Source organism: Podarcis melisellensis (genome assembly GCF_964234715.1).
Source record: "Podarcis melisellensis genome assembly, chromosome: 5".
Lineage (NCBI taxonomy): Eukaryota > Metazoa > Chordata > Lepidosauria > Squamata > Lacertidae > Podarcis > Podarcis melisellensis.
In genome coordinates, this window is record NC_138537.1 from 44,122,323 (window position 1) to 44,145,627 (window position 23,305).

General features: G+C 43.0%; 1 long non-coding RNA gene across 4 annotated transcripts; it reads left to right on the forward strand.

Moving 5' to 3' along the window:
* The first annotated feature begins 2,222 nt into the window (after nt 1–2,222).
* Nucleotides 2,223–22,242, forward strand: LOC309370162. 4 transcript variants are annotated; one of them, XR_014168451.1, is made up of 4 exons: nt 2,223–2,391; nt 3,826–3,973; nt 17,968–18,055; nt 21,315–22,242. It is a non-coding gene; the product is annotated as an uncharacterized lncRNA (long non-coding RNA). The 4 variants fall into 4 exon arrangements; XR_014168452.1 differs by having other exon boundaries at nt 17,971–18,055; XR_014168453.1 differs by having other exon boundaries at nt 3,859–3,973.
* The last annotated feature ends 1,063 nt before the right edge of the window (nt 22,243–23,305 follow it).

Sequence of the window (23,305 nt, forward strand, 5' to 3'; positions counted from 1 at the left end):
GTCTATACTGTACATAGCCCTAGTTAATTTTCCCACATTCCTTAGATCTGGGAATTTTGAGTATGGGTCTCCTGCTTCTGAGACCATATTTTAAAACAGAAAAAGCACTGCTATAGTTGAGCATGCAGGATCTGTGAATATTAGTTCAGTGTTTAAATTTAGACAGCAAGTTGGTTTTCTCTTTTACTTTGCTGCTTTATTTTTAGACTTAGAAATGTACTTCCAAATCAAATCCACCCATCTTTGCCTCTCAGCTTTGGGCTGCTGTGACACTCCCCAAATGGAGAGGTTGCCTGGAGAGGAAAGATGATTTAATAATAAATTGTTCCAGGGTCTGAGGTTGGGATTCCCCGCCCCCACCCCTCTTTCCCCCTGAATGTGTATGTGGCTCTGACGCAGTTTCCTGAAAGTCCTGCCTGGTCCTGCCAGGGACTGAACGAACGTAGATCCCAGCTCGCCCAAAGGGGAGTGGAGTGGAGGGGGAGAGAAGACTTTGCCAAACTGGCTTGACCAGAATGTGACACAAGAGCAGGAAATGAGTCACTCCTGGTAGGGCAGCTGCTCTCAGCCATTTGCATAAAGAAAAGCGCCAGCAGAGGAGGGGGAAATGACACCAGGCCTCTCGGCCTGTCCTGAATAAAATCTGCTCTGCATTCAACTAGCTTGCAGGCTTCTGCCTTGATACGTTGTCCTCCTCTTCCTCCTCCTTCCCCCCTCGCTGCCCCCACCCCTGTCCTTCAAACATCTCTCTGCTATATCTCACCCTGCAGAACCCCAAACATTCAGGGCCTGGATCTTTTTAAAGTGCTGCCTGTAAAGTCAACATGAAACCTCTGTTTAAATGAAAGTACACAGGCAGGGCCCAGCCACCCAGCCTCCCTGGCACATTAGGATGGGTCGGGGCAAGGCCATTGGGGGGCCCTGGGTTATTTCCCAGGAGGAGCCCTGCTAAGCTGGCTGCACAAGGACAAAGCTCTGGCAAGGGGGATGATACAGACATAAACTGCTCTAGCATCGCTTCCATTGTCTCAATCGATTCCTGCCTGCAAAGGGATTAATTTTCCTCCTGCACTGAGCTAACCCAAGTAGGTCGGTCGGTGGGGTCCAGGGCAGGCTGGGTGGGAGGCCCTTTTGTGCGTTGGGATTTTGACAGAGAGTGGATTGTTTTGGCAGCCTCTAAGTCCCCTTTTATTAATAATTAGGGATGGGAGCCTGTCCTTTGCAGTGGTGACGCTTGCTCTTAAAAGGGCAAATTCACAAGCAGGCCCAGCTGCAGGTAGGAGAGGGCTGAAGGGGAAACCGCTGGGGAGAGGGTATTGCAGGCTGGGATCTAGGACCCTCTTGTTTCTCACTGGGTGCCAGCAGTTCGAGGGGCATAGTTGGATGTATGTATGCCACACAGGATTAAAGTTGGACCTTGCATTCTATTATTTTATTAACGGATGTCCCAAACTTGTGGTGTTGGATATTAGACTTCCTTTGTGTTCTTCCGTGCTTTTTATCATTTTCATTTGCTGTATTTATTTTAAAAGTCGTTCCAGCGTAGTATGGTGACTTGTGGGTGACTTGGAAGCAGGTCATCAGACTGCCTAAAAGTGGGTTTTCAGAGCAATGGTCATAATTCAGAGAACTACATCTGCCCAGAGTAGCTTTTGACTCATCCAGAATATCTCTCTCTCTCTCTCTCTCTCTCTCTCTCTCTCTGTGTGTGTGTGTGTGTGTGTCTGTTAGTGAGTAGCTTTCTCCTTGTTTATATCCTTCCTACCATAGCATCCCCTTGTCAGGAAAGAGTGCCCAAGGGTTACAGCTTAAAAGGCACACATTTAGAAATATATAAAGCAATGTCGAATCTTACAGGCAGCTGCGGTGTATTGCCAGTGCAGAAGTATAATAATTGTGTATTTTGTGTAACTAACATTTGAATAGGCCTGTTCACGAAGCAATGGCTGCTCTGCTTCGTCTTCTTCTAATGTGGATTATGCTTACCCACATGAATTGGTGTGTTGGCAGCTTATCTTTAGGCCCACATACTCTGTTTTAATCTGATTGGAGGATGGTGCTATTTATACAGGTTTAGTGGGTGGTTTGTTAAAGTGACAGAGCAACCTGATCTTGACCTTCCGGAGCACCCAAAGATGGCCAAAGATATAGAGTAACTACGACTTCTGCTTTTCCCACTCTGCCCTTTATTGAACAGATTTCAAAGAAGACGTTGTTGCCATCAGGCAGAGTGAAGCAGCCAGCCACCTCATACAAGACATGTGAAGGGAAATGGCAGCCTAGTGTTGGGGGACACAGCTGTAAGTGCCACATAGTCTGCCCTGCACCCCCTAAGTTAAACCTGCTGCTCTCGGCTACAATAGAAGTTGCTTTTCCGCCACCAGTGTTGAAGTAAGTTTCAACTGTCTGTTTGGCTAGCTTCTGTATGTGGGATGCCATTTTGCCCTTTGCCTCAGACAACATAATTTCTTGTGCTGGCCCTGGTCATTGCAGCATATGCATTAGTCCTGACCACAGCTATTTGGATCTGGACAGCAACTAGCCCTGGCGTCTCTAGCCACAACCCAATCTATAAATCTTTAAAGTCTTTTGTAAAGCTTTGGTTTAAACTCACACCACCCTGGGGAGGAAGGGAGGGAAGGAGTGATGTTTACCCTCCAACATTCTCCTCAGGCCAAAAAACCTTTAACCTCTTTTTATATTTTAAAAATAGTTTAATCTGTGTTAAAATGTGAGAGTCAAACTTGGGTGCTAGGAAGCACTTTGTTTTTGAAACGTGCACATTTCTTTTTTATTCCCAAAGGGACATTTTTTAGACGAGTGAAGAACAACTGTAAGGAAGCGGGGAGTGTCTTTGGTCAGTGACTGAATTTTAGGGGGTGAGGAGACAGGTCAAGTCCAGCTGAGAGGCAGCTCCGTTGCTTTAATGAACCATCATTGTAAACAACATCTTCCTCCACTCAGAGGAGTCTGTGAAATGGTGAACATGGTTTAATGGATTCCTTCATGGACATTGCAGCATGAGCCAGTATTTTTTTGATGCAAACTGAGTGACATGACTGCCCTCACAGTATTTTCCCTGGGCATGAAACAGTTTTCCCCTCAACAGGGTATGCAGGCATTTGCAGCATATAAAGGCACATTTCTGGGACAGAAATGATTCACGGGGATGACTAAGAGACTACAGGGCCTTTTGAAGCTACAGTGCCAGTTTGTGTCCAGCCCTGGTGGTTGATAGCTGCTACCGGCCAGTGGCCTGTGTGACTACATGCAAAAGGAAGCTGCTGGCTCCAATGGCTGCTTCCTTGGGTAAAGAATCAATTTTTTACACTGACAGGGAGGACCAACATTTTATGGACAATGGCAGCTGAGCTCTTTCTTTGGTTTTGCTGGAGGCCTCTGCAGAAGGATTAGGAGCCCCCACTGCAGGATGCAAAAATATGATATATCCAATATGTGCCACAGACCTGTAATGCGTATCCTTTTATAATAAGAGGTGTCTGTGAGCTTAGGCAGGATGGCAGGTATGTAGATGGTGGTGTGGCTGTGTATTCAGTATACTGAGGAAAAGACAAATAAATAGTGTAATGTATAAAGCTTGAACACAGTAATGACGTAGGAGCAGCCTTTGGCTGTAGTCCTACATACTTACCTGGGTAAGCTCTATTGGACACAGTAAACATGAATATTATTATTATAATTATTTATTTACCTTCTCTCCCCCTGCCCCGGGTCAGGGACTCAGGGCGGCTTACAGATAAAAAATAAGAACAGCTGAAAACATTGTTTTCCAGCTGTCTGTAACACTAGCTTTTCTGCCCATAGGCTGTTTTGACCTTTTTGGTCCATCATCTACAGGAGCAACTGCTATGAGGCTTTTGGAAGAGGCAATCTGTGCTTGAGAAAAATGAGCAAGGAGGTGCTCTTCTCTTTGACCTGTCTCCCCACCCCCACGTGGGGTTACAGATGCAAGGTAAAACATGTATGGAATTGCATGGATACTGGGAAAGCTTAAACACCCTCATCCCAGTTCTTTGGGACAAATTACCCTGCCAGAAGTGCCTTGGCCTCTTCAGGTAGCATGCTGATCATTCCATCATGAGACAATCAGAAAACCATTATGGGATTCTGGAAAAGCATTATCCATTATCTTCACTTACCACATTTGAGTTGAGGGGATTGTTTGCTTATTTACATTTCTATGTAACATAAATCTAAAGCAATTTACCAAAAATGGCAATAAAACACACTGAAAAACACTGTTAAAATTAATGTAAGAAAACCAAAAGCAGGATAAAACAATTCAGCTTAAAAGCTGGGAGCTAGAAGTTTACGCTATTGTAATATAAAGTCCAGTGGAATCGTTTCCAATCTCTGGGGTGAAAAAGTTTCATGGCTTCACATTTCATGCTGGCCCTACTATTAGGCAGAGTGAAGCAGCTGCCTCAGGCCACAGACGGTGGGTGGGAAGATCTTTGAGGGCAGAGAGGGATGTGCCATGTGACCTGCCCTGAGCCACCTAAGAGAGTGTGCTGTCCCATTACCAAAACTGAAGTAAGATTGTTTTAATGGATGGCTTCTTTTACATGGAGTGGTTTGGGGTCATGAATCTTGTCCTTTGCCTTATGCAACAAAATGTCCATAGTCAGCCCTGAGTTCACGTAACTGAATGAAACCATTTTTGGTGTGATGTTGGTTTTTATTCAACATTTAAAAAACATTTTTAAAACTGACCAAAGATCTATGCTGCTGCCCTTAAAATATTTCTTTTAGTGCTCTGTTAACCCTGATAGTCCCTGTTTTTCTGAAAAACGTGAACTTATTCTTGATACAGTAACTTCTGTTCTGAAGCAAAATTTCCCAAACTGATGTACTCCACAACTTCTGCTGCACAGGAAATGTTGTGGTGTTGGTATGCATGGTTAGAAAAAGATTGGAAGAAATTGCAGCTGGTTGGCTTTCCAACAGCACCACAAACCTAAATGAAAGGAAATGGGTGAGATCAACCCTGTCAATGTAGAAGATGAAAAGGGGTTGTATGGCAGAATTTGTTACAAGTCATTGAGAGAGTTTTCTGTTGTGATTAGAAGAGGATTCAAGGTTTGAGGGAGGCGGGGGAGGCAGATTTCTTCTGGGCCATAAAAAGAAGACCAAACAGATTAAATCCTCATATTTGAATCTGTGAGGGTTTATCTGTTTCTCATTCTCCAATCTTAAATTCAGCTCAAATTTTCTGCATCGGTTTACAGGGGTTTTTTATTTTAAAAAATATCCTCACCAAATGTCATTGGTGTTTTAGTGCACATCTCTCCTAATGTACATTTTCTTGTACGCAATTTTGCGTAATATACAGATTTCGATGAGCGATTTCCCCATACGTAATGCATTTTTGTATGCTATTTGCACTTACATATTTTATGAGGCATTTCCCTTAATATATGCATGTTTGTACACATCTGGTTAGAGAACCATATCAGAAAATTCCAAGAAGTGTGAATTTCAAAGTATACCTACATTTCAATTTGTATGTTGTTTCAGGAAGAGGAAGTAGGTTGGTCTGAATTTCTCCTCCATCCCTACATCCAAAGTAAGAGTGGACAGGACTGCAGCCATGCTAGATTAAGGTTGCAGTTTAACTGCACATCTGGGAGTTAGTCCCATGGAACTCAGTGAGAATTGCTATCATCTAGTCATATGCAAGATTGTGCTGCAAGCAGTTGTAGGGCTTTGATTTCTTTCTTTTTTTAACACTGAAATAATTAATTGGCCGCAGTGGCTTAATTTAATCTGGATAATTGTTAGATCCCATTTATATATCAGAGTCTGCTTTTTATTTGGGTTTGTTCTTATAAATCTGCATGCCTCTGAGTGGATGGCCAAACTGACAATATATTTAATGTTTATTGGCAGATGTCCTTGGTATGACTAGCCTGGAAGTGCTCTCTCTCACACACACACTGAACTGCAGCCTCTAAAAGCTATTCTGTCTCTTGCATGCCTCAACCCTCAGACCCAGTTGCAGCTGTTTGAAGCACGGCTGGACACTTGTTACTTCACCTGGCTTGAGCATGTGCAGTTGGTGTGAAGCATTCGGATGTTAAACGTATGGAAGGCTCTGTTGCAGCACTGCTTGAACACTCTGACTTATCAATGCAGCTAGAGCTGTTATATACTGCAGAAAAGGCCCTATACTCAAGGACTTAAGAATCCCACACCCCAGAACTGCAGACAGTGCAACATGGTGGTTCATTCGCATTAGCACTTTACTGTTGGTCTTGCCCTAATTCCTACTTGGCAGAGCCCTTCCTGTTGTAGGGTTTGACTGTGATGAATCAGTATTATATTTGCGATAGTAATTAAAGCCCGTGCAGGCATTCCAAGCACTGAACAGAATGAGCGTTGCCTATTGCCTCCCGGGAGTGATCTTACTCATTGCTCTCTGTCATAGTCTCCCTACTTCATGGCAAGAAGCACCCGTTTTCATGAGAAAAGTAGGAAGGGAGAAAGCTGTTCTGATGGGGAGTTGAGAGTAACTGCATCCCGTGGAGAGATAAAAGCAGCAGTGTATATTGTGCAGGACTTGGATATAATAATTCATTGGGGGCGGGGTGGATGATAGTTCAAATGCAACAGATTGTGTTATGCAATCATAGGATGCTGAGCCAAACAGCATAATTTATAGAGCTCGGGCCAAAGAAGATTAGTTCCTTGGTTGTGAAATTTGGAATTTCCAAAAAGGAATGGAGTCATGCTGCTGGGGAAAGCAGCACGGAGGAGAATGCAGGGGGGAAAGTCTGATACTAGCTCAATGGATCTTTGATCTTGATTATTTTTTGTTGCCAAGGTATTGCAACGAAAACAGAGAACCTTGTATCGCCTTCAAAGACTCACAGTCACGAGTGACAAAAAGCATAACCCAGTGTTCAAATTCTGGGAAAATGTCTTTGATTTGTTTGTTCTTATTATTTGCACTTATATCCCACCTTTCCTCCTGCTCAATGTGGCGCAGACAGTTCTCCCTCTCCCCTGTTTTATCCTCACTACAACCCTGCAATGTAGGTTAGGGTGGGAGACAGTGATTGGCCAAGGAACACGGAGTGAGCTTTGTGGCTGGGTGGGGACTAGAACTCCAGTCTCCCAGGTCTTAGTCCAACACTCTCACCACTACACCAAACTGGCTCATATCCTTATTTTTCAAGAAGTAGCTCAATTTAGAGAACACAGTCCTTGTCCAGGCCTTTTTAAAATGTAGATTCAATAAATGGAGGGAGGATCAGGAGTGAGATGTCGGACTTCACTCCTGACTGCCATGCATGTATTGACTCTGTGTGTACTATAGAGCCCACAGTCTGTGAATATACACAGTTGATCACATGTTGATCAGTGACTTGCTACCATAATACCACCTCCACTTTAATAATGGGTCTATTTATAATCTAAAATGGACTGACTCGTGCCACTTTATTTTGGTACATGAGGACTCTGAAGTACTTGTGCTTCACAACAAGAAAGTGCTTGGAACAAATAAGAGCCCATGCAGATATATCACAAAATCCCTGCTCAATTAAGACATGAAAGAAATGGAAGTTTTTTCACTGACTTTGCTAGAAAGTGACCTATACCTATATTGGTGCATCTATAACATTGTCCATCAGAGATGCGTAAACCTATTCTTAGCCACAGCAAACGGCTTGGCTACAATCATTGTGTTGGTGGGGGGACTAGCTTATAATCTATATAAATTATTATTGACAATGCCTTTAATTTTTGAAAATGTGCATGTCATAATTGGAGATATCTCAGGATACACAGAGTCATGTTTGCCATCACTAAAAGCTGGATGGAAATTAAGGCAGTAACTCTATGCATATGTACCTGGGAATAAGTTCCATGGACTTTTTTCCCAGGTAAATATGACTAGGGTTGGGTTGTGCAGGTAAAATTTGGTTGATTAAAAGGAGGAAGAAAGAGACATGTTGGAGGAAGAGAAAAACAAAATGAAGAAAGCCCATGAATTAATATAATGATGACACATGGGTGTGCAAGATGAGAAGGGAAAGAGGGATGGGTTAGCTTTGTCGAAAAGTATTTCAGGAAAAGATGCCACAATGCATCCACATTTCTACAGAACACCACAGGTCTTTCTTTATGACAGAGCAAGAGCTTCGTCCACAATCCAAGGAAGATCCATGCACTTATACCCCTTGAATTATGGCTGCTAATTCTGTGCTTGATTATTGCCATTGCCTATAGACAGTGCTGTCTGCTTCTTCCAGATTCAGCCAAGTCCAATGGCTAGATGACCTGACTAAATCTGTTTCTGATTTTGACACTAAATATTGATAGGTTTTCTTGCCAGACCAATGATAGGTCCAGACTGTGGGCTGGTTTAAGTGATTCATACCTGGAAGTGTCCAATGGAATGTGTAGTAAGTACACACTTCATCATATAACAGGCTTCTTCAACCTCGGCCCTCCAGATGTTTTTGGCCTACAACTCCCATGATCCCTAGCTAGCAGGACCAGTGTTCAGGGATGATAGGAATTGTAGTCTCAAAACATCTGGAGGGCCGAGTTTGAAGAAGCCTGTCATACAACTTTCCCCAGTTAGTGATCTGCCTGTGGGTTAGAAACTAACCAATAATAATTTTCCAGCATGCCACTTTGTTTATCTCTGAATAAGTTTCTCACTGTCTCCCACAGCATTGTCACTTTCCCACCATTTCCCCTTCATGATCAGGACATTTTTAATTAAAAAGTATAAGGGCATTTTAGACATGTATTCCTTATCACCATAGTCTCCATGCAGATTTATTCTGTTAATTATCTGCTAAGGGAAAGCAGAGTTGTTTCTGACTTTGCAAAGTCCCTGCTACTTTATAATGTCACAGAAAAGTCTCAAGGGCACATACGTACGCAAACATGTCCTTTGATTTTTATTTACACACTGCATCACAACTAGTGCATATTTGGTAGAGTATGCATCTGCATTGCACATATATTGCCTTATTTAAGAAGAATGGGATGCCCTTAAGTCTAGCAAATGTATATGGACAAGTATGGGAAAAATGAAGGACAAACCAAAATGAAATCACATGAACTGCCTAGACAACTACCTACTGAGCAACATTTGCATGTTTACCCAAAATTACCCCCATTGCATTCAATGGAGCGTACTCCCAAGTAAATGTGGTTTGGATCACAGGTAGCCTAAGCCTGTGATTCTAAGCACACTGAAAGGCAGAGAGCCCCAATGAACTCAATGAGATTTACTACTGAGTGGTGCAACAGATACATTTCCTCATAATAATAATAATTTCATAACATTTTCATATGTTGATTTAAATGTGTAGATACAAATCTGGAAATAATTAGCCAGGAAATACAATACAGCTCACTGGGGGAGGGGAGGGGAAGAGAGACTGTGAGCAGGTGTGCCTGCTCAGTTTACTGTCCAGGTGCAACTTCAAAGCCCCTGTTCTTCCTTCTTACGGTTCTCTGTCTTTAAACCGGACTTGGAGAGGCCTTCAGATAGAGGACTGTTCTCTGTAAAGTAGTACAGTAGTCTGGACTAGATGGACCAACAGCCTGGCTCAGTCCAAGGTGGATTCCTCCAACTCTTTAGATTTCGCAGATCAGGGTCATGTCATCAGAATACACTGTCGGGTTCTGGGCCCAGTGATTGCTGCTGCTTCTCCTTGCGATGCATTAACCTGCCTGCTGAAGGGGAGTGCAGTCCTTGCGAGGGCAAAGAAACTGCCACGCACCTTCAAGCTGCTGAGTGGTGTGCTGCAAAACCAAAAGTGTGACTGTATGAAAGATTGCACCTAAGGTGCAAGGGCGGCCAAGAGTGGGACTGGAAGGAAGTGCTCCAAGGTAACATTTGCAAAGAACTTGCAAAAGTGTGAGAAGGCGGGTGAAGATGGGAAATAATAGCCAAAGGGTTCTGCAAGCCAACAAGAAGCAGCTTGCTCTCTCAGTGTGGGAGGGACTAGCCAGGGTGTTTTTGCTGCTCAGCATTTAGATGCTCTGGTGGGGCTCTCGTGAAGGAAGTTCACCAAGGTCATCTGCTTAAGGCTGCCCTCTTAAGTGGTGTTCAGCAGACAAAGGCTGGGCCCTGGGAAATGGGGGTGCAACTCCTCCCTGAGCCAGAAACTTTAGGATGACTTTGGGCAGCTTGGGGTACATCACACTACAAGTGTAAACTACTTTGGGAGGGAAATTAAGAAAGCATAATTGCCATCAAGGCTGCTCCCAGAGAAACCTAGGAATTGTATTTGTATTATCATTTCAAGGATTCTGATGCTAAGAACCAAAATTCCCACGATTCTTGGAGGAACTGTAGTTAAGTGGGGGAGAAAGAGAAAGAAAGTATAGTTTGTCAAAATGCACTGTTGCCAAGTTTCATTTCTTCAGCTGGTGACCTACCTCATACGGTTGTTCTGAGAATGAGTGAGACATGGAAATATTACAAACTCTGAGGTTTATGGGGAAACTAGAAGTACAAATGTTCAGATGGTGAACCAATGCTAAATATTCACAATCCTCCTCCTGCAAGAAACAGCCTTGGCTGACAGGACTAAAATAAAAAGCAGCAAGCTCCATTAAATTGTTCCTGGCCCTCAAAGGCTAAGAAAACAGGGCTGTTAAAGCAGGGTGGGTGGATAGGCAATGGTTAGAGAACTGGGCCAAATCAGCTGCCTCTCACATGTTTAGAGCAACACCAAATATCACGAGCTGTTTCATCAGTCTGAAGAGCAGAGGGCCTGGTGAATGGCTACTCTTAGATGGCCAAAGGCAGCACAGGTAATTGAATAGGCCTGTGTCTCTCCCTCTGTCCTTCAGCCTGATGGAAAGGAAAGAATGGACTGTTTCATCCCAGCTGATCACTGTATGGACTTTGTAATTCTAAGAACTGTGGCCTAAGCTTGCTTTCTCCCCTCTACTTTCCTGATCGTGCCATGTCTTCTAGATTGTTTCATTACAGTAAGCTGCTCTGGGAACCTTTTTGGCTAAGTGGGGTGAAAATGCTTTAAATAAATAAAATGTTTGGAAATGTATTTTCCTTTCCTGAAAATATGTATGGCTGATGTATCCTCCCCTCTGCTTAGATCCTGATGAGGTCGAGCCTGGGGGTTCTCTGTGACACAAAAAGAGTGTCTCTTTGTTGTTCAAATGAACTTTTGTTTCTTTCTCCTCCAGCAGCAGCTTGTCTTTATCCTATGAAATCATTCAGAAAGTTTTAGAGGAATTAAAGAAGGCTTTATTCCCAGGAGTCAAAGATGGGGCAACTTGCTCCAGGGTCAGTGTGAGCATCATGTGGATGCAAACTCATTATTGTCTGACTGCAAGGGTAGCCGGTCCTGTGACAATAAAGCAGAAGGCTGAAAAAGTTCTCCACCCATTGCTGGAATGTAGGCATCCTTGCAGTAACTGTTTACCACCACTTTTGTAAGAACAGAGAACAGGAAGCATAGAAAAGATAAGATGGGTGGGCAGGACAGATTGGCCAGGAGCTGGATCAACATAATAGAATCAAGAAGTAATTTACAGTATTAGGCCAGCAATGCTCACCGTCCTTCTCATACACTTGTAAACAAAGTCCCATAATATAATAACATCTTCAACTGAGAGTTCTGTCCAACTTCTTGAAAATCTCCAATAAAACTTTAATTGTTGAGCTGCTCTTATAATTAAACACGTCCTCCCCCGATATTTAATCTAAACCCACAGATTCTTGTCCTGCTTTTACTCATCAAAAAAGACCCATACTTTGAAACTGTCAGCAGTCTCCAACCTCTCACTTTTTATTTGGGCAAAATACAGTGTGCATAGTTCTCCTCTGAATCACTTTCAACACTTCAACATGTGTTTGCTTGTTTAACATTTATATCCCACTTTTCCTCCATGATGGAACTCAGGGTGGTATTCAGGAAGGTCCCCATAAGGGCTCCCATCCAGACCCAGACCTACTTAGCCTTAGCAAGGCTGTTGTAAAAAGGTAAAGGCAAAGGACCCCTGACAGTTAAGTCTAGTTGCAGACGACTCTGGGGTTGTGGTGCTCATCTCGCTTTACAGGCCGAGGGAGCTGGCGTTTGTCCGCAGACAATTTTTCCTGGTCACGTGGTCAGCATGACTACGCCGCTTCTGGCAAAACCAGAGCAGTGCACAGAAATGCCATTTACCTTCCCGCTGGAGCGGTACCTATTTATCTACTTACACTTTGATTTGCTTTCGAACTGCTAGGTTGGCAGAAGCTGGGACCGAGCAACGGGAGCTCACCCCATCACGGAGATTCGAACTGCCGACCTTCTGATCGGCAAGCCCAAGAGGCTCAGTGGTTTAGACCACAGCGCCACCCGTGTCACTCCCTACCCCCCTTCTACCAAGACAGTGTCATCATTTTATTTGGAAGAACAGTTGCTCCTGTAGCTGCGGGTGGTAAACAAGGCAAACAGGAACTAGAGTCTTGCCTCTCTCCATCTGAACTATAGCCTCTCTCAGATAGTGTTGCATAGCAAATGGTTTCAAAATCTTATATTTGCTTCTCCTTTCCTTAGTTCATATTTTACAGTTGTCTGTTGAATTTCATGTTGTTGCTATCTACTGGGTTCCCTTTAACATTTTAGCCCTTTCTCTAGTGTTGCAATCTTCCCCAGTTTTAGATCACCTGTGAATTTTATAGGTTTCTCGTCTTTCCTTTCATCCAAGTCGTTGATGAAAATATTGAACAGTGCCAGACCCAGCATTGAACTCAGCAGAATGCCACTGAATACCTGCCTCAACCGCTTTTCATTTATTACCTCCTTTTGTGTGCCGCTTTTCAACCAATTGTTGGCTGCCTTTTATTTAATAATGAATTGCACCTGCAAAGCAACCTGAAAGCCAGTGCAGACGTTAGAGATCAGGTTCAGTGTAACCATATTCTGTACCAGCCAAGAGTTTTCAAATAGACCAAACAGCATGCCTCCAGGACCGGACAATAATCTGACACAGAAGCTACCCAAGGCAGGGACAACAGTCTTCAACCTACCTCTGAGAAGGAAGGCTGCAATTCTTAAGCAGTCCCAGATTGTAAACCACCCTCCCCTTTCCTTTTGCTGGAAATCCAGACGATATACAAGATCTCCCCAATGATGACACAATGGAAACAATAGAGCCATTCAGTGTCTATTGAGTCTCTTACAGTACAATCCTATGCATGTTTACTGAAAAGTCCTCATTGGCAAAACAAAGATGGGCAGCATTCTCCAAACAATGCATTTATGCTATTAAACTAGGTATAGTTCTTATGAATAAAAAATACTCACATGGCTAGACAGACTCAGGAATACATTTGGTATGGTTAGGATTTGAATGGTATTCCTCACCATAAATTTGAATGCATGTGCACACATTGAAAGTTATGGTGCTATAAATGGTAACCTAATAATCTAAATTGATTGTAGGGGGGAACAAATCAGGCAACAATACACAGGGTTCCTTTGCTGGTTGGTGTGGCATCTGATTTCTACTTGCAGGCTTATGAACTGGAGGGACTGATTCTTTGCAGTGTGCGCTGACTCACCACAGCCCAAGTACTATGCCAAATGTTAGTTCCACCTGGTGACTCACTTGAATGGTATGGTTAAAGAACTGGTCGACCCAGGACTCAGTGGAATAGTCTGCTTCTTGTCCAGTCTGGCCTTGTGCTTGCTTAAGTGTAAGTAACATAAGCTTACTCTTCCACGTGAAGAGATTTCTATGCTCTGCTTTGTCCAGTTCACAAAATGAGTCCGACTATTAATATCTTCCCCACAGGAATACCATGCACTTACACACACACACACACACACACACACACTCAATGGGTCTAAGGTTGGCGGCCCACAGTCCACAATAAACTTGCCATACCTCTCCATCCAGTCACATGAGCCTTTTCCCATCCCATTATAACTGGGTGCTGTGGATCCCAGATGAATGGCTCTGGCTGAGGGTCCCAAGAACCTACTTTTCTGTGTTGCTCTTGCCACTTCAGTTCTAGTTGCCAAGCTTCTGGGGATACCAAAACACCCTCCTCTGCAGTAACACATGAAAATAGGGCTGTTGGTCTGGAAGGCAGTACACAAGGACAGTAGATTAGGGCAGGTGTGGGCACATTCCCATTACAGTTGTCAGCCCTATGTGACTGATATAACTTTACCGCTTCATGCCCTATGTCTGCTATTTCCCTTCATGCCCTATGTCTGCCATCAGCAGCAGTGTCCAGGCAGGACTCAAAAACTTTTGTGTCCGGTCAGTGGAAACTCTGTGTCTGCATACCTGTAGATTCTTGGGTACTTTATGCACAGACACACTAACACTCTTAAGAGGCAGCCAGCCAAGCTTTGTGTGTGCATGTGCATCTGTTTGCTTGTGGTTCTCTCTTAGCTCTCCCTTATTCTGAATAATAATTTCTATAGAGTTTTTAGCTGTTAAAATGAGCTAGCAGTTGCCATCACACCAACAACTGAAGTAAGCTCAGGTTGGAAGGCGGTAGCTTGTCCAAAGAGACCATAATGACAAAACACACAGTTGAATCAGAATTCTCTACACTGAAACCCAACGCGCTTGACCACTGTGTGCATTATATTCTGGCCTTTCGTCACTTAACACCAAATCCTTGCTCATGTTTAGCAGGAAGGATGGTCCATCACTTCTAGATGAAAGAACTGGGGTGCAGGGAAACAGGGCTTGTGAGATTTACCTGCCTCAGGTGATCTGCCTTTGCACGTTGACATAAAGGGGAGCACCGTTTGCTGCTACACCTCAGGCAACCCTTGCTACTTCCAAGCTTTTCTGAAGTTGATACACAAGGATCTAACCCAGCATGTCCATTGGCTGTGCCTCTGGATAGTACCTTGGTTGGGATGCTCACCCTGCTATCGTTTGACATTATGACTTAATTCTTGTCAGATGCGCAGGCAACCATTGCACTTAAATGTGTACAACAAACACCCACTTGCCTGTCTTTGCTCATTTGTTCCTTTCCAGCCAGGGCAGGAAACAGCTCAGTCTTTATGGGCTAAAGTCGAAGAGCTACTTGAGCACAGACTCTAGGAAATGCAATTGCTTTGTTAGGTTATTTCCACACTTCCTCCTTTTCATAACCTCCTGTAAGACCTTAGTGTTTGTATAAGAATCCAGGGGAAACACATGGTGGTGATGGTCCCTTGCATGCTAGAAACAAAGAGCTTCTACCAGGCCCTTCTAATTCTTCCTATCGGACAGGCTTGATAAAGGAAGTGGATCCCAGATTTAATGGAGCAATGATCAACATTATTGTGCTAAGGCAGCAGCTGTATGCATAGGACTGGGCTGCAAGTGAACCATCCTTGCTAATGTATGCCTTCGTCCAGTCGTCTTCTTCTTTTTCATTAGTCCACTTTTCCATTGTTTTCTACTATCCCAGTCCTAACCAACCTAGTGCTCTCCAGGTGTTTTGGATCACAACTCCCACCAGCCTGTGCTGGCTGAGGTTGATGACATTTATAGTCTAAAACATGTGGAGGGCACATGTAGTTAAGGCTGCACTAGCCCTTTATTATTATTATTATTATTATTATTATTATTATTATTATTATTATTAACTCTCCCACATACCAATTTGTTCTCATTACATTTGTGTAAATATAAATAAAAAATATTTTTAAATATTATTTTATTTCACTCATTGGGCCACCATACCCTGTCACTACCTTTATTTGTATGGCTAACCAAAATATATTCATTGCAAATCTGTTTAAAGTCAAAATACATTTTTTTTAAATCTCCCTTTAAACTTTCCCCCTTCAAACACACACACTCCTCAGTAAGATGGAAATGGAGACATGAATAGGGATGGAAAGGAAGATATGCCCACATATCTGGAAGCTGGAAGTTGTTCAAACCCGTCCTGTGGTTGAAGGGTCCCTAGTTTGGAAATAAATTATGGCTTTGCTTAGAGGCCAGTTTGAAACAGAGTGACATTAATGCAAACTTTCCTGAGGCTTAACATTGAAGGAGTCATTCTTAGGCCTCAATCTTATTTCCTGCTTCCTGGGAGTAAGCCCCACTGAACTCACAGTGGCTTACTTTTGAACAGGCATGTGTCGGATTGTGCTACTAGCCTCCTTTCTACTCCTGCATTAAAGCTGCAATCCTGCCTACTTGCTTTCTAATAAGCCCTTTGTACTGGGACTTCAAAGTAGACATTCATTAATGGCATACTCCTTATTTACTACATATTCCATCTAACCTTCAAGGAGCTCAAGGTCGCATCCATTAATACCCTTTACCTTTTACCATAGAGGTGTTGTGAAGGTAAAATGGAATAATGGGGTGGGGGGTCAATAATGAGTTTGCATCCTCATGATCCTCACACTGACCCTGGAGCAAGTTGCCCCATCTTTGACTCCTGGGAATAAAGCCATCTTTAATTCCTCTAAAGGTAAAGGATCCCTGAATGGTTAAGTCCAGTCAAAGGGGGCTATGGAGTGTGGCGCTCATCTTGCTTTTCAGACTAAGGGAGCCGACGTTTGTTCACAGACATCTTTCTGGGTCATGTGGCCAACATGCCTAAACCACTTCTGGCACAACAGAACACCTTGAGAGAAGCCAGAGTGCACAGAAACACTGTTTACCTCCCCGCCACAGTGATACCTATTTATCTACTTGCACTGGCGTGCTTTTGAACTGTTTGGTTGGCAGAAGCTGGAACAGAGCAACGGGAGCTTACCCCGTTGCAGAGATTCGAACTGCCCACCTTCCATTCGGCTAGCCCAAGAGGCTCAGTGGTTTAGAACACAGCGCCACCTGCATCCTGGGAAGTTTAGTCTGAGAGAGTGTGACTGGCCAAAGGTCACCCAGTGAGAGCTCAGTTGTAAAGTGGAGATTTGAATCTGGGTCTCTCCAGTCCTAGTCTGGTGCTCTAATCACTACCTCACACTGACTATGGCTGTGGAATATGCATGGGATGGGGCTGCATATTAGGAATCAAGTAGCTGGGCTGGGTGAGATCAGGAAAGTCAATCTGGCTGTTCCACAGTTGCATCACCCTTGTTGCCTGTTCAGTTTTGAGTGGGAGCCACTTGTAGACTCATTGCAGTCGGTCGGTCATGAGATTCATGCACACCACTTCAGGCTGGTTTGAACAGAGGAGCTTCAGTGAAAGGACCAGCTTGTTTAAGTGATTGTGTCCATAAGGAAAAACAGATGAGTAGTCTCCGAAATAACTGGGACTTTCCCATGGTAATATACACGCATAGATTGCATTCCTCTACAAATTATTTCTGTTTCCAGAGCTCTGCATATCTTGTCAGTGTGTCAAGTTGTGCCATCATGTCAGCCTTGCTTGGGGTGCTTTGTGACGTGCTGGTAGGGAAAACATCCAGGTGTGGGCTGTAGCAATAGAGCAGAATTGTTACCTGCAGACCACCTGATCAGCAAGAGAGCAAACTTCAATGGATAATGTCACAGTTTGTGCATTGCTAACAGACACGTCCCTACATGCATTTATTTGTTTTACCAAGTCTTCTTAGGCAGGCAGGCTTTTGAAAAAGCACAAACCCACACACAGAGGGGATATATTTTCAAGAAATCCCCAACTGGGATCATGACCTAGTTAAGAAATTGTGAATTAGTAACTTGTTTCACTGTAAAAAGAAAGCTAACTCACTTGGTTGCAACTGAAGAAATACTATTACTAATCTCCCCACCACTGCCATTTAGAAAATATATATTGTATCTTTGGAAGTTTCAGCTCTTCAAGGTCACGTTGCTGGATTGTTCTAAGATCCAAACTATTCTTTGTGCTCCTTTACTCTTCCTACTCCATGTGATACACTCAACATCATCAACAATTTAGTCTAACCTTCTGCACCTCAAATAGTGTAGTTGAAGTGACTGCTACAACAACTGCTTCAGAAGAATGAGGCCTTCAAATAATGTTCTATATTCTTTGCCTCTAAGCAGGTACAGGTATACATTATTGGACCCCAAACTAGAACATATGGGCACACTGAACCTGAATGACAACATCTATCTCTCTGGCTAGCAGGTGAGTATATAGCTTGACTTCTTCTCAACTTAGAAATTTCACAGTGATTGGTTTAATTGTCTGTGCCACTGCCTGGCAAACAGATGCTGCTGGCATGATTCTTTTTGCTTGTTTCTGATCCATCTTGGATAGAGCCTCAGAATTCAGAGGATGCCTTTTCCATGGATCCTAGTGGTATGGCTCTTGCCAGAATTTGTCAGTCAAGCAATCCTGGGACAAAGAGTAGATCAGCAGCACAATGTCCAGACTTAGAACTGACCTAACCCATAAAGAGAGTTAGGAACCTGTGGTCCTCTTGAAGTTATTGGACTCCAACTCTCATCAGCCTCAGCCATATGGCCAATGGTCTGGGATGGTGGGAGTTGTAGTCAAACAACATCTGGAGGGCCACATAATCCCCATCCCAGCATAGAAGCAAGGCTAGACTTTGTACCATTTGGGGCTTGTGAGATCTTTGGGGGAGCATGGAAAGGTTGGAAAGTTTTCCTACCCTTGATGGCCATTATGATCCTAGCTAAGCAGAGTACAGGAAGATTTTGAAGAGGTCCATATATCGATACCAAAAAGGATATGGCTTTTGCATGATTCTTCAATAAACTCTAGATCTGAGGTGGGAACCTGTGGGCCTCCAGATGTTGCAGGATCGCAAATCGCATCATCCTTTACTATTAGCTATATTGGCTGGGACTGATGGGAGTTGAGTCCAACAACATCTGGGGAACCAGTGTTTCCCAACCTCTGATCTAGGTACCAGTTTGAAGTAAAGTAATGGATGCATTGCTAAGAGCTGGAGATCAGCAGCTGCTTCTGAAAATGTCAGCCTTGGTTTCCTCACCTGTAAAACAGGAGTGATGATTACCTGCCTTCAGGGCATTCTAGGGCTTAATTTGCTGACATCAACACAGTGCACTCAACTCCTCAGCTGGAAGATGCTATGGTAATATTTAAAATCATATGATTATAAATCAAAGGGAATTAGCCCATCTACAGATCAATCGTGCCTATGTGCATTGTAAACCCCTTGGGCAAGGGTTTAACTTTTAATTGGGAGGTTGAACCCAACATATTTGCTGCATTTCAAATATTTTAATATAAAAATAAAATAAGTCAAGGTGGAGGGAAGCCTAATATATTTCTCTTGGATCACATACAGCAGAATGTTCATGATAGGGTTGTCACAAATAATCTGCAAAACAACAACTTTTAATCATATGTATATGATTAGTATTAGCTATATTTTAGTATGCAGGTAGATCATTATTATTTTTATTAGTTGCAGATGGAAAGCAAGTGGATGAGAGCTCTATATGTGTCAGAGGTGGGGGACTTGTGGCCCTCCAGATGTTATTGGATTTCAACTCCCATTAGCCCCAACCACATGCACTAAGGTCAGAGATGATGGGCACTGTTAGGAAGTCTGCAGTTTGCATGCAAGCCTGCAATTGGAATCATAGAATTGTAGTCGGAAGGGAAGACGAGGGTCATCTAGTCCAACCCCATGCAGTGCAGGAATCTTTGCTCAACATGGGGCTTGAATTCACAACCCTGAGATTAAGACTCATGTTTTACTGACTGAGCCTTTTTTGTGTGTGTGGGACAAAATTCTCGCTTGCATTCTAACACTCAAGTCTAGGGATCTTTTGATGCTGAGACCTGGACGCACTCCAGAATTTGGCACCCCAATAGTTAACACGGACAACAGAGATAAATCAAAAGTAAATTTTATTAAGTCCAAATTAGCTCATTGCCTGAAAAGGGAATTAGCACATTTACTAAAAATATAGAACAAAATCAATAGACAGAACACTAATGCTAGTCTGAGTTTAGGAGAGTTAAAACTAGTGCAAGAGTTATTTTTAGAAGCATTCCTATGGGAAAGGGGAATTGGATGAGCCCAGACAAGGCTGGGGTGGGGAGAGATTTGGCTAAAGGGTTGAAAGTGGCGCCAGGAGAGGGAAATGGGTGTTGAGTATTGCTGCTTGTTTTGTAGAGAGAGAATAGGAGGTTGTCAGGGAGGATTGGGTAGTGACTCTGTGGGATTTCAGGGATGGTTTTAGGGCAAGAATAAGAAGAAAGCAATTGGGTTTGGAGCAATGGCAGGCACGGGGAATAAAGAGAGCAGGTCTCTCCCAGAAAGTGGGACCTGATGGGAGTTGAACAGATGAGAGGGGAAGGAGGGCTTCCGCAACTAATGGGTTGACTGGGGATGGGGGGGGGATTTAATACCTTTCCTTTTTCTGCAAGGCTGGGGCTTGGTGTGGTGGAGGTAAGAAAACCTCTTCAGCACCAGTAAGTAATATAGAAAGGAGAAGGAACGGTGGAGGAGTCCACACAGAGGAGTTCCTGTGCAGAGAGTTGAGGCCAAAGCTTTCTCTTATTTGACGTAAATCCTCTCTTCCTGACAGTGAATGAGTGCCAATCAGGAAGAGTTTAAATTTTTTGCATGATGGCTTTTAGAAATGTATCTTATTCTGCTGTTCTGGTGAGATGGGGAAAAGGCTTAACACATCTTTTGGGCTCTTGCAAGAGCCTTAGGCTGCTGAAAACTACTTGGTTAGTAATTGTCAGGGAGTGGGGTGGAAGGAGTGACATGTAGGTGCCTATATCTTGGTTGAATACTTCTAGAAGGAGTGAGCCTAATGCTCTCTTGCTTTTTTTAAAATTGACCAATGAGAAGGGAAGGACGGCAGAGATTTACAGTGACAACAAATTCATCAGCTGCTTTTGGAACCTGTGAGTTTGGCTTTCTGCAATGGAGTTTCCCTTGAGGCCTCTCCAGGCCAAAATCAGAACTTCTTTCTGAGATGCAGACTATCATAACAAAAACTGGATATATTTAGGAGTGTTTCATAGCAGAAATGTAGTCCAATAACATCTGGAGTGCCAAAGGTTCCACATCACTGATCTAAAGTCAGGTTTGGGGTACCTTTGGCCTTCCAAATGTTGCTGAACTACAACTCACATCAGCCCTAGCAAGCATGGTCAATGGGAGTTGTAGTTCAGCAACATCTGAAGGGCCAAAGTTTCCCCACTTCTGGTCTAAGTTAACGCAGTAAGTCTCTTACTAGGCAGGGATTTAAATCAAGGTCCAGCAGATTTCTCATCAGATTAAATTTCTCTCTCGTTCACTGAGCCCACTAAATGTGTTTCAAACATGAAAATTAATGAAGAGAAGTGGAAATGCAATTGGTTAAACTAATGTTGTCATCACACAGTCCAACTTTAGAATGGATTATTTGTTTGTTTTTGGTTTTTTAAGGTGGGTTGGTTAGCTGAGGAAGAACAACAGTGGAGGTGAAAGTTACATTAAGTACATCATAACCAAATGCTACTTTAGCTGCAAACAAGGGTGATAAAAGAGCAAAGTTAAAACCCAATGCACACTTATACTAGAAGTGCTGTTGACCTAAGTTGAACTTCCAAATAAAATCTTGCGCAGGATGTATTTGGGAAAGTTGTTGATCCTGCCTCTTCTTGGTCCAAGATCTGCTATGAGAATCACTTACGTTCATGACATTTGATCTCCAGGAACTGGATTTCACAGGTTAGATTTCTTATACTTTGGTCTGAATGTTAGACAATATCCTTTGTATTATACTAAATTAAGTAGTTGGTTTAGCACTGACTGGAAAGCACTGGACTAAGACCTGTTGACAGTCATGGGCTGGTAACACAGGTTTTATTTGGCACACCTTTTTAATCCAGTCAATATATAGCTGCATCAATGTTTAATATAACAGACAAAATTAGCAGTGAGAATTTAGATAAAATCTGTAACTCAAAGGGTCCCTCTGTTCCAGGTATGGAGAACCTCTGGCCTTCCAGATGTTGCCAAACCACAACTCCTATCTGCCCCAGCAAGCATAGCCAGTGCCCAGGGATGATGGGTATTGTAGTTCAGCAATTCTGGAAGGCTAAAGCTTCTCCACACCTGTTATATCCTGAAGGAGGCTTGTCTTACTGAATATACAAACTGTACCTTACTTTCTGGAAGCAACCTGCCATTCAACCTCTATTCTTCTCTTAACTCAATCAGTAGGAGGAGGATCAGTAACCTTGGAGTATCCTGTTCCTTCTAGGTACTATGTATTAATTAATTCCGCTCAATTAAAATCAGCAGTTTTGCTCATTTGTGTGCATTTTTCTTCTGGCCAACACATTAGAAAAGTATATTACCCCCTGCATATTTTCCAGGATTTGGTCTCATAACTCTCTCCCCCACGTTGTGGGAAAAGTTGCTGCTGATAAGAAGATTGGCATGAAAGTTCTGATAACAGATATACCACTGTGTTCACTTCCAAAGGAGAGGGCGATTGCTCAATCTTCAGAAAAAAGAAGAAAACAATAGGTGGCATTTATAGTTTCTTTAAGAAAAAATCCTTTTGGGATCATTTTTGAAAAAGCATGTTAAAACAACCTTAAGACGCACCTGTAGTATGTTGGAAATGTGGCCTTTGGCTTTAAGAGGGCTGGACTTAGGACCTAAAAGCTAAGCATTTCAAAATTCGTTTTATTGAACCTGTTTCCTAGCTAGAATGCTTGGTGGGAAAGACTGGCCCTCTCGTGAGTGCCCCCTACACTACAAATAAAATGGTTTTAAACAGGTCTCAGAACAATTTATAAGTATAATGGCTTCCCTAAAGAACTTGAAGATTGTATTTTTATAAGGCTGCTGAGCTTTGTTTGGTAGACACATTTTCTTCTGCCTTAAAGTTTCTTGGGTTGCACTGGAATTGCATAAAACAAAGGAGGGTAACCTGTGGCCTTCCAGATGTTGTTAGACTCCAACTTTCGTTAACCCCAGCTGGCATGACCAAAGGACTGATATGATGGAAGCTGTAGTTCAGCAACATCAAGAACTGCATTTCCCCCACTTTTTCTTTTTTAAAAAAATTATAATGACCTTATAGGAATTGCAAATCCTAAAGGAAGTGGGTTATGAGTTTGTTTTTAGTGCTCTTAATCTGCTAAGATCATCAAGTTGTCTAGTTGCCATACCCACATACATCCCACTTTGGCCTGTTTTGGGCCCCCATCCATCTACATTTCAGATAGAACTGATTGCAGGATCAATGCAGGTTGTGTATATATGTATGGTAAGGGTAGGGTTCATAGTATCCATTCGAGTATGACTTAAAAACAATGACCTATTATGTTATTTGAAGCTTGTCAAAACCATGGTGGCACTGGAATCTACTAGGTATTATTACACTTCCCACAAGGAAACCATTGCATCATGACTGCAAAAAT